This window comes from Artemia franciscana, chromosome 7 (assembly GCF_032884065.1).
Source record: "Artemia franciscana chromosome 7, ASM3288406v1, whole genome shotgun sequence".
Lineage (NCBI taxonomy): Eukaryota > Metazoa > Arthropoda > Branchiopoda > Anostraca > Artemiidae > Artemia > Artemia franciscana.
This window is the reverse complement of record NC_088869.1, coordinates 21,686,301-21,699,391: the sequence shown is the minus strand read 5'-3', so window position 1 is coordinate 21,699,391 and position 13,091 is coordinate 21,686,301.

Genomic DNA, 13,091 nt, shown 5'->3' with positions numbered 1-13,091 from the left:
CATTCCCATTGTTTCACCATTGAATTTCAAGGCCTTGCAATAGGGACAAATTTTAGACATTGTCCCGATTTGAACACATCTACTCAAGCTATAATCATCGACTGGGTTGTACCTGAATGCCAGGCGATAACTTTCAGGTTGCTCTGATTCCTCGGCACGCTTTCTTTTCTTACTTTCTCTATCACCAGCAAGCCTGATTTCTTGCTGTTCTTGTAATTCCTCGGCACGCCTTCTTTTTTCACTTTCTCTTTTAGCAGCAAGTCTGCTTCCGCGTTGCTCTGGTAGTTCCTCGGCACGCTTTCTGTTCTTTTTTTCTCTATCAGCCTCAAGCCTGTTTCCTTGCTGTTCTTTTGATTCCTCGGCACGCTTTCTGTTCTTTCTTTCTCTATCAGCCTCAAGCCTGTTTCCTTGCTGTTCTTTTGATTCCTCGGCACGCTTTCTGTTCTTTCTTTCTCTATCAGCCTCAAGCCTGTTTCCTTGCTGTTCTTTTGATTCCTCGGCACGCTTTCTTTTCTGACTTTCTCTATCAGCAGCAAGTTTTTTGGCATAGACTCTTTGAGCACCTTCATCGGCTTTTGCCATGGTAAGTTCATCAGTCATTGTAAACTTAAACATTAATAGATTTCTACGTGAACATATGTCTTAAATATCTTGAATGACGTCACCGTCAAAGCAAAAATGACGACAACTAATTTCATGACGTCAGTCAACACAGAAACATGACGTCACCTGATCCACAGACAGACAGACAACTTATTTATATATATACTAGCTGTTGGGGTGGCGCTTTGCGCCACCCCAACACCAAGTTGGTGGGGCGCTTCGCGCCCCCCCAAGCCCCCCCGCGCGCGTAAGTCGTTACGCGCCATATTAGTTATGCGCCATTGTAGTTGTGTCCCTGTGTCTCACCTGTGAATATAGATAGATTTATATATGTGTTTCAAACTACGCAAAAATTGCGAATAAACAACATTCTTGGCTTTCCCATTGTCTGTGCATATGCAAAGCCGTATGTACTAATAATGACGTCATATACAAACGCTCTTTTTACAAACAAACAAACATGCATCCACATAACTCGTTTTTATATAGATAGATACAATACAAATTAACTGCGTAAAACTTGCGAATAAACAACATTCTTCGCTGTCCAATTGTCGCTGCATATAAATACATTGTCAGGTTTACCGACCCTCGAACATGCAACGTACAATTGTCCATGGGAAAAACAATCAGGATTAAGATCTATACCACATTTTTCTAATGATTGACCTTGAGCTTTGTTAATGGTGATTGCAAATGTCGACTGACTTGTAAAGGACTGCCTGGTCTCGAATCTTGTTCAAAACAATATTGTTGATTTCGTGGACGTCTATATTTTTGGGTGCGAGAATCGCTCTTTCACTTAGCCGTTTATTATTTTTATAATTTTTTAGAATATTCGGAAATACTTTTTCAATCAATTCATTTTTGGACGTCACTAAATTACAGAAATCAGCAGGTAGTTGTATACGTCCTGAAATTGAGTCTACTGTTTGACCAGAGTCATCGTTTTGCAATCGGACACGCATATTTGTAGTTAATTTTAATATTTTTACGTGTGCCTATAAATTAGAATTTTTTAGGCAAGCATTCATTTCGTCTGCAGGAGTTAAACTACGTAAAAATTGCGAATATACAACATTCTTGGCTTTCCCATTGTCTCTGCATATACAAAGCCGTATGTACTAATAATGACATCATATGCAAACGCTCTTTTTACAAACAAACAAACATGCATACATACAACTCATTTTTATATAGATAGATAGATAGATAGATAGATAAAATACAAATTAACTGCGTAAAACTTGCGAATATACAACATTCTTCGCTGTCCAATTGTCGCTGCATATAAATAGATTGTCAGGTTTACCGACCCTCGAACATGCAACGTACAATTGTCAATGGGAAAAACAATCAGTATTAAGATCTATACCACATTTTTCTAATGATTGACCTTGAGCTTTGTTAATGGTGATTGCAAATGCTAATCGAATTGGGAATTGCAATCTTTTAAATTGAAAAGGCAGATCCGTTGGAATCTTGGGAATGCGAGGAATAAGAACAGCCTCACCCTCAAAAGGCCCTGTCAAGATTGTGGCCTCTATTAGGTTTTCCATTGTTTTTTTTACGGCAGGTCGAGTGCCATAGCAAAGCTTTGGTGGGTTTATATTTCTTAAAAGTATTATTGGTAGGCCTATTTTTAGTTGTAGCACGTGTGGTGGAAACCCTGAGAATAATATCTCGAGGTAAAAACTGATCACCGACCATAACGATGGCCACTTCGTCGATAGTTGGAGCATTGTATCTACGCACATGTTGGCCAGGAGGCGTTTTGTCAGCGGAAATAACAATTTTATGCATATAAGTAGGCATCAAATCGATGGCTGTTTTGAACAGACGCACTAAATTATTATTTTCGTGTAAAAGATGTTGTAATTGGGAAACGATTGTCCTTTCAATGTTGGGAGAAATTTCGCAATGTGCATTCAATTCAGAATTTCTATCACTGATGAAGTACAATTGTAAAAATTTATGATTCTCGCCTGAGAATGGTAGAAGAGACCCTGCTCTATGATAAATTTGCCCTTTTACTTTGAAAGTAGACATAAATTGATCTGGATTTTCAATTTGGGCTCCAAACGACGTCATTTGGAAACATGAGTTGTATTTTCTGATTCATTTATATTCCTTATGTCCCGGTGTCCCGGTCGTCATTTATATCCCCCTGTTTTATATCCCGCTTATTTTTCAGTTTTTTCCTTTTTTTAGTTTTTTTTTACTTTTTTAGTTCTTTTAGTTTTTACGTTTTTTAGTTTTTTTTTAGTTTTTTAGATGAATTTTTTTTTAGTTTTTTACCTTTTTTTCTTTTTAGTTTTTATTGGTTTTTACCTTTTTTTTAGCTTTTTATCATTTTTATTTTTTTTTATTTTTATTTTTAATTTTATTAGTATTCTTTTTCTCTTCTATTTTTCATTTTTCCTTTTTTTTAGTTTTTTTTAGTTTTTAGTTTTTTAAGTTTTTTCCTTTTTTTAGTTTCTTTAGTTTTTTTAGTTTTTGGCTTTTTTATTTTTTTATTAGTTTTTAGTTTTTTTTGTAGTTTTTGCCTTTTTTTAGTTTTTTAAGTTTTTTTTTTAGATTTTAGTTTTTTACCTTTTTTAGCCTAACCAGGATTTGAACCTGGGACTTTCATTCTCCGTTCTGACACCCTCTCTCACCGAGTGACTACTCCAGCATGTTCATTTTGGTGTTTTAAATGGTATATTATTAACCAAATTAATGTGTTTTACAATATACTAAGCATCGTCATAACAAAAATGACGGCAACTAATTTCATGACGTCAGCCGAAACATGACGTCACCTGATCCGCAGATCCACAGACCCACAGACAGACAGACAACTTATTTTTATATATATATATATATATATATATATATATATATATATATATATATATATATATATATATATATATATATATATATATATATATTCACAGGTGGGACACAGGGACACAACTACAATGGCGCGTAACTAATATGGCGCGTAACTACTTACGCACGCGGGGGGGGGGGGTCTTTGGGGGCGCGAAGCGCCTCCACCAACTAGGTGTTGGTGTGGCATGAAGCAGCAGCTAGTGAATTATAAATGAATCATGAAAATTACGTGCTAATTGAAAGATGTTGCTCAAATGCGCCGCACTCCTCTGCAATGCGGTTACTTATAACTCCTTTAACCAAGGTATTAGCTTCATAAAATTCAAGCAGATCTGAGAATTTTCGCTCAAAGGTCTTAGATGGGATCCCGCTTCTGAAAACATTTATCGCCGGGACTCATTTGTCCATGATACTTTCCGAGCAAGGGCTTAGGAATAGGTAAACATATTTTTAGACTGAACTCATTTACTTGCTATTTAGGAAGACAAACGGAAAAAAGAGGCCACATAACTGCTTCCCTTGCAAAAAAAGATATTTTTTTCTTGTTCAAGTCAGTGAACCTTAAGTTTCATGAATGAGGTTGATGGCTATAGAGATTCTAATGGTGTACGCTTCATTTTGATCCAATTTTGTTTCAAAATAATTAATTCTGGGTTATTGTTTTGTCTGAGGTTTGTCCTTTTCTAAGTTTTAGCTATCGCTACAATCACGATTAAGAGTTATCTTGCTACTAAAGAGTGTTGTTTTTTACCATTTTGTGCAGCAAAATATCATTTTTTTTTTGTCAAAGATGGTCACATGAAAGAAAATGGAAATTCTAAGATAGCAAATAGATTTTTCATAATCTAAAGTCAGAAAAGCCATGACCACCTGGTCCTTTGGACAAACCCTCAAGTTTTAACGCATAATTTGGCAGTATGCTCTTGATTTTGAGGCTACCTTATATCTATTTCACGTCATTTATGGTTGTAACTTACATTTTTGGCGTCGTTCATCATCTTTTATGAGAAAATATACTTTTTTTTTGCAAAAAATCCATTGTGTTTAAACAATATGTTAGGGATGGTTATTATATATTTCGGGAGGGGGGTCTGAACCCCTGGATAAGACCCATGCCTTTTTTTATCAATTAAAAAAGCCACAGTTGTGTACACATTTGTTTATTTGACTCGATATCGGTTAAACATTTTTTACTGTCTCAACACTGGCATGCTGACATATCTGGTTTCAAAAAAGGAGTTTAAGAAAATTCATTTAGCGCCTTATTTTTGGAAACAAAATCATTTAAGTGACGTCATCTTTATATACATTGCAAGAATAACAATTACATCTTTTTCCCAAGGATTGGTAGCGTCGTTTTTGTTATCTATGACGCATGCAAAAGTGCAAAAGATGACAAATGACTGTAAAATGCTAAAGAATAAGGCATGGAACAAGAAACAGCGTGCTTTGTTCATTACAAAAGGCACTATATATATATATATATATACCAATGTCCTTTAGCCATGAACTCTTAAACATTTCTCTATGATGCTCCAGGACTCTGCGAGTAGCAGAGGAAGAAATAAGGCGAAAAGGGTTGCGTGCGTAGGGTTTCGGTGATAACGTGTCTAATGGCTTATTTTTATTCGATACGATTTGGTTTCAAAATAATTAATTTTAGGTTATTATTGGCTAAGGTTAGTCCTTAGCAGTAGCTACTAGATAGTTATAGCGGTAGCTACTTTGCAGATAAACATCATTTTCTGTCCGAAGAGGGTCACATGAAATCAAAAGGGAATAATTGGGATAGCGAATAATTTTTTCGTTCTTTTTAACTAGCTAAACAATAAAAACTTGGTTAATTGAATGCCTCCTCAACTTTTAGCTTATAATTTGGCCATTAATTTGTTTTTTTTTTTGCTTTTTAGTTTTGTCTTATATCCATTTTACGTCATTTATGGTTCTAACTTATGTTTTTGACGTTGTTATCATATTTTTTACGAAAATGTAGTTTTTTTACCATATAATTGATTCCATTTTGAATATTGTGTTGGGGATGGCTATTAAATATTGGGGGAGGGGTTTGAACCCTATGGATAAGCCACTGCTACGACTTCTAAAAATAGCAGCAAATAATAAAAATTTCACCATTAGAATCGCCCTGAACGATGTCTCTTTCTGGGAAACTTCAGTTTCTTGTCTTGAACAGTATCTATATGAAGCATTTTCAAAACAAAGATTTAAAATTTGAAATATGCCTAGAGGAGAACCGAAAAAAATGGAAATCCACAATTCTTGAAAACGATGCCTCTTGGAAGAACAACAACATGACCAATCTAATGTCCTAAATTTTAAAGAGACAGAATTCCAAAACAATCAATATCAAATTTAATGTCAACACGAAAAATCCAACATAATTTTTTTTTCATCCAAGAACCTGTCCATCTAACGCAACAAGACAAATCGGAAGACGTCGTTACCGTAAAGCTCCTTAAACTCACATCCTTCCTAGTCGCATAGTCATACAGCCTAGTCACATAATGTAACATCGAATATATGATTAATATGGAGCAATAGAGAAATTGGTGTAGAGTCGAAATCTGTAATCCCTTTTTATTCAAACAGTCTTTGAAATTTCCACAATTTCAGTGCAGACTATGCAAGGTTAAATTTTCTAAAAAATTTGGATTTTTGCAAAGATTTCAATAATATAGTAATTTGTTAATTTTTTCTTTATTAATTTTATTTTTGTCTACAAGCCAACTTTTCCAACTGGTTAAACAAAAAAGAGAAATTTTTTGGGGCAATAATGACCCAGCAGATATTAAACTCTTTTCACAGGGATTACTTCACTAGAACTAAAGTTTGGACCAGCTTTTAGGGTATGGTCCATGATACTTTAAAAAAAAATTGAGAAGATAATGTCAAAAAGTGAGAGGGAACAGCCAATCTGGACTAGCCCCTGTTTAAAGTAAGCTTGGGCACTATTAGTGACAAGTAAAGTGTTAAAGAGGGGTGGCAGAACATTTTACTCTTTTTTAACTCTTTCCTTATCAGTTTTTATATTATTCTTTTCTTTTAACTCTTTAATTAACAGTTTTTTAACCATTTCTTTATGACTACTAATAATAACAAAAGAGTTAAAAAGAAATGGGCAGAACATTTTGAAAACGTGCTGAAATGATGTGAAGCTACAGAAAAGAAGAAAGAAATTTTATGACACTTTGGAAGTGAATGAAATTTCTTTTTGTGAAGAGGAATTATCCTGAAAAAATGTTGCTTCAGGAAAAATTGGGAAAGATGTAAAATAGTCGAAAATTAAGTTTAAGTGAAAAAGTGATACAAATGATGACAACGTGGTTTTTCCGTTACTGCTAGACCCGGCGGCAAGCCAGTTTTTCTTTTCGGTGGCGAATTGCTGGTTTTCAGGGGAAATGACGGAAACATCGATTTGTCTCCGGTCCACGGTCCATAGTAGCCAAAAATTAAAAATAGGGGTTTAAAAAAAATTATTTGTGAAAAAACTTTGTATTTGTAACTGATTCTGGAATGCTCATTTAACTATTATTTAATCTAGTCTTAATAGTAAAATTATATTTCGGAAATAAATTTATGGGATTTTTAAATATAGCTCACAACATTGGGCTGTAACCAATTTTTTGAAAATTTAATTTAAAAAAGCGATCGCAAGTTTTAGAAAAAAGCCGACTCTAAGTGACGAGGAAGGATACGAGTTCAGGCCACATTGCGGTGACGAAGTCTGCGGATTGGTCCTGTCGGGTTAGATGGAACAGGTTGTTGGATAAGAAATTTTTCAGTTTGATTTCGCATGTTGACATTAAATTCGATATTGATTTGTTTTGGAATTCTAACCCGTCACATTAAATTTTTCACTAAATTTTTTCATTAAATTTTACATTAAATTAAAACATTAAATTTTACATTAAATTAAAACACTAAATTTTTTCATACTTTGCACATTAAATTTTTCAGGTTGTTGTTCTTCCAATGATGTATCGTTTTCAATAATTGTGAATTTTTTTGTGGGGGGGGAGAGGATTATCCTCTAAACATATTACAAACTTTAAATTGTTGATTTGCAAACATCCTATATAGATATTGTTCAAGAAAGGAACTGTATGGTTCCAAGAAAGGATTATCATTCATGGCGATTCTAATGGTGTACTTTTTTGTTTCGATTTGCTGATATTTCTTATGAGTGGCAGTAGGGGCGTATCCATGGGGTTCCATCCCCATTATTTAATAACCATCCCCAATACAGTATTTAAAATGCAATTAATCTTTTGGAAAAAATAACATTATCTTATAAAAGATGATGAACGAGGTCAAAAACATAGGTTACAACCATAGAAGCTGTAAAATTATTATAGGTTGCAACTTCATTCCAAATAAGCCCTTAAACAGCTTTCTGTAATTTTTGAGTTACCTGGTAGCAGTGATGAAAAAAAAGGAATGAAACAGGACCTATTGTACCCTTGCAAAAAGATAATTTTTATTGTTTTCCAAGTTATGGGTTGTAAAATTATTGTTTGGGTTTTTTGACAACGGTGATGCCGATTGAGCGTTTTCCATTTCGATCTGTCACCATTTTTGAGAGTTTTCAGGATATTTTTCGAAATTTAATAAAAAAAGGTTCTTAACAAGCTTTTACCATTAAGATTAATTGAAATTACTTTGTTTAAAGACAACACCTATTATAAATTTACCCTGTAATTGGCGGGGAGAACAATTTGGTTACGTGTCTATTCCGGAGATTGCAACCGAAACACTTTATTAATGATTTAAAAATCAGGTCATTGCGTTACATTAGTATTTATAATGGATTTGTAGCCACTTGCATGGGGACAAATTTTTCTATTTCTAAAACAAAAGCCCAAGTATATAACCCCATATCCCTGATAAGTGATATTTTCCATGAATTTTGATTACAAGTCTCTCTAAATGATAGAAATGGAAACATATTTTTCTTGACCTCAAATGTATATTACAAACCAATTATCGACTGTAAGCAAAAGTACCTACGCTCATCCACCTGAAGATGAAAGTGCTTGTTGATTTTCGCTTACTCCAAAAGATGTCAGGTTTAGATGAATAATCCCTCAACTATGAAAGTTTGGATCCTGCTTGGGCGTGGACAGTAGAGGTCAACTGTCCTCACCAACGATTTTTAAATGAATCAAGGAAACTTTGTGCTAATGAAAAGTTAGGCTCGAATGCGCCGCAATTGTCTGCCTTGTCTTGTACAAAACCTGCCTAAGACTATAGGCAAGCGTGCCTTATTTGTCTCTCATCCCTTTTCCTCTAATTGCTCTCAATTTTTTTCAACAGACTTAAAAACTCTGAAAATTTTGTCTTTTAGGATGAAACCCCCCGACCAAAGCAAGGGTAAGGGCTGTAAGTTATGCCCAGGGGGCATATAAGATTTTTACCCCCTCCCTTCTTTTTACTCCAAATACCCCCTCCCTCTATCTCGTATTTTCATGAAATGCATCTGACAGAAATTTTGAGATAGTTATTCTATTCAAAATAGTCCAAATATCATAACAAGACTTTTGGGGTTGAAACAAACCCCAGAGCCTGGGGACAAGGGCTCTAAGCTATGGCCGGGGGTATTTAAGGCTTTTATGGAAGGGATGGCTGTATAAATATTAGAGGAGGCTCATTTGGTTGAAAATTGGAAGTTCTAGTTCGTTTTAAGAGTCAAAAGTGATGGAAGGTAACTAGTTCCCCCTTCCCTGACAACCCCTCTTTTCACCAAACGCTTCTGATTGAAATTCTGACATAGCGATTTTGTTCAAATTAGTCCAAAGAGCTTATAAGAATGTCTCTAGGGTTGACACAACCTCCCCCCTAGCGTCATGGGTATAGGGCTGTAGGTTGTGCCTTGGGGACATGTAAGGTTTTTTTGAAATGGATCGTTGTATAAATTTTAGATGGGGTTCATTTGGTTAGAAATTGGAATTTATAGTATCCTTTTTGAGAGTCAAGAGTGATGAAAGGTAACTAGTCTACCTTCCCCAACGACCCCACTTTTCACCAAACGCATCTGGTTGAAAATACGATATAGCAATTTTGTTCAAAATAGTCCAAAGAACATATACCAATGCCTCTAGGGTTGACGCACCCCCCCCCAGAGCCCTGTGTATAGGGATCTAGTTATGCCTCGGGGACATATAAGGTTTTTATGAAATGGATCGTCGTATAAAATTTAGATGGGATCCGTTTTATTTGAAATTGGAATTTAAAGTACCCTTTTTAAGAGTCAAAAGTGATGGAAGGTAACTAGTCCCCCCCTTCCCCGACTACCCCTCTTTTCACCAAACGCATCTGATTGAAATTCTGATACAGCGATTTTGTTTAAAATGGTCCAAAGAACATATAACAATGCCTCTAGGGTTGACACCCCCCCGTGCCCTGGAAATAGGGCTGTAAGTTATGCCTTGGGGACATGTAAGTGTTTATGAAATGGATCGTCGTATAAACTTCAGATGAGGCCCATTTGATCTGAAACTGGAATTTTTAGTACCCTTTTTAAGAGTCAAAAGTGATTTCAGAGCAATCATCCTCCCCAAACCCCTTATTTCTCCAAATATCTCCAATCAAAACTTGGAGATAGCAATTTTGTTCATCATAGTTGAATGGTCCAGAAATTATTTTTATGAGGAAAACAGTAACCCTCCCATAGCCTTCAGGGCAAGAGTTGTAAGATATCCTCGGGGGCATATAAGGTTTTTATAGAAAGAATGGTCATATATACTTTAGAGGGGATCCATTGGATTGGTAATCATACTTTCTAGTGCCATTTATAAGAGTAAAAAATGACCCCCCCCCCACACACACACACAACACACACTATGCGCCTGCAGATTCTCAAAAGGGTGCATCTCAATAGTGGGTTTGGGTATTAAGTTGGATCTTTCCAACACTATAGCTCTGCCTCTGATACTTAAGGGGGAAAAATCAATTGACAAAATGGTAATATATGCATGTCACTACTAACAATAAAACCACTGCTACTTTTACTGATACTACTACTGCTACTAAACTACTCCTGCTATCTGCTACTAACTTGTACGGCTTAGGGTATTCAGAAGAAAAGTGTGTCGAAGGGGTGTCAAAAGCGCACATCAACAATGTTTTTGAAACAGCTTACCATGTCAAGGTGAAACTTCTGCGGCATCATAAAAGTGACGTTCAACAGACCAAAAGTAAATACGTACATGCTACTACCGTTATTAATACTGCTGCTACTACTGCTACTACTACTAATACAGCACTAACACTGCAACTACTTCTACTACTATCGAAACCACTATGATGATTGTACTATTAAGCCTACGTCTATGAAGGTAAAATTTGAGTCAATATTAATGGTAAATTCAAACTAACAAAAGACACTTTATGAATTTAGATTGTCAAAATAGCGTATTTTAAGAATTAATTTGTGCATTAAGTTGAGCTCTCAGAGAATGCTTAGAAGGAAGATCAATTGACCAAAAGGTAATATCTGCACACTACTACTAATTTTAATACCACTGCAACATTTACTAGTTCTACTACTACTGTTGCTATTGCTCCAACAGCTACTTTTATCACAAATTCTTGTATTGTTAAGAGTATCGAGATTGAAACTGTATTGAAACTGACATTAAGAGTGTTGAAACTGTATTGAAACAAATTGAAATACACTATGCCCACATAGGTAGTCAAGAGGACGTATCAGTAATGCTTCAGGACCGGTTGATGTTATTAAGTTGAAAATTTCATGGTGTGTTGAAGGGGATGTTGAAAAAAAAAAACAAAGGTGCTATTTGCATACTGTTACTAATACTACCACTACAACTACTACAGCTATTGCTACTACACAAGCTAAGGGTATTAAGGTGATGCTTTCAAGGAATATTTAGGTGGAAGTTAAGCTAACTAAAACAAACTATGATAATGCAGATTGCCAAAAGGGTGACAAAGCAATATCACAATAACTGCTTGCATTATCAAGTTAAAACTTTCAGGGTAAGTTTTGAAGAGCTTCGATCTAGCCAAAAGACACTATGTGTATACTTTTGATACTACTTCTACGGCTACTGTAACTAATGACATTAAGGTCATTAAGTTGAAACGTTTAGGGGGAGTTTCAATTAGACGAAAAACTATACGCATACAAGTGTTAAAGGGTATATTAAGCAAAATCATAGGCAGCGCTATCATAGACAGTAATATCTTTGATATTTTAAAGGGGCTAATTTGACTGGAATTTCAAAGTTCTAGTACCCTTTTTAAAAGTCATAAGTGATTGGAGGATAATCAGCCGTTCTCTTTAGCTCGTAATTTTCTAAACACTTCTAATCCAAATTCTAGGATAGTCATTTTCTTCAGCATAGCTGAACGGTCTTTTAATTGTATCTCTATGGCTATTGAGTAGGTCAACCCCCTCGCAGTTATACAATTTGCACATTATGTTTAGAACCTAAATGTTGCCTTAAGATTAAATCAAAAGCCATGTGTGTAAGCCGGTTGTCAATAAGACATCTCAGCGAATATTCCAAGAACAACTGAGGGTATTATGTTCAAACTTTCGGGGCTGCTTCTATTACTACTTCTGCTCTTAAAATTTAACTAAATCGAAAGAGCGTAAGTGTATCCAAGCTGTCGAAGAGCGTAGATAAAATTTTCTGCGAATGTTTTTAAGTTTTATTTTTCTGGTCAACTGGAAAAACTGAAAAGATTTTAACCATTACTTCCTTTTTTCCTAAAAAAAAATATGTCAATATAAAACGAAAATTAATTAATTGAAAAAAACTCTTTCGACAAATGAGTTCTTAAAAAAAAGTAAAGAACACCTAAAATGAGCAAAAATAGAATCAAATTATCTACCAAGCATAAAAATGCAAAAATTATGAAAAAATTATGAAAAATATTTAAAAAATAAATGAAACCCAAAACAAACAGAAATTTCAATAAATGACCTAGTCAAACTCAAAACGAGCAGATATTAACACGAGTAAGGCTCAAAACCCCCTGTACCATCCCAATGCCAGAACATAATTTATACTTTACTGAATTTTTTTTTAATGATTTCACTATTATAACTTTAATAAATCAAATATTATAAACATTCTAAGGATTAAATTTCAGCATATATACATTAAACTGACAATGTACATTCATTTGCATTTTTTTCAGTAAAGTGCAAATGTTTCAGGTGCCAAAATTTTGAGCAACTCTCTTGGCTAGTGAGTGCAGTCAAAGGCATTAAAGAAGTGGCACAGATGCACTACTCCAGCAAATTGTGGACTTCAGAAAGAAATAAATAAGCGTAGACTATTTTAAGTACCTTCATGTAAAACTTCTGCACCATTGTATCTGTCGCATCCAGCATTCCTTGGCCACACACAGACTTGAAGAGCTGGACTGAACGCTGTTCCTGGTCCACAATCTCTCTCCTGTGATTCCCCATGCACGCATTGAATGTACTTATTGCATAAGGTTGAATGCGGATAGAGCTTGTTGTCAAAAATTCCTTTGCAAACTTCTACAAAATAAAATTATCTCAGGAAGCAAAACGTTTTTTGCATCGTGCTTATGATATTTATTGAGCACACTGATTT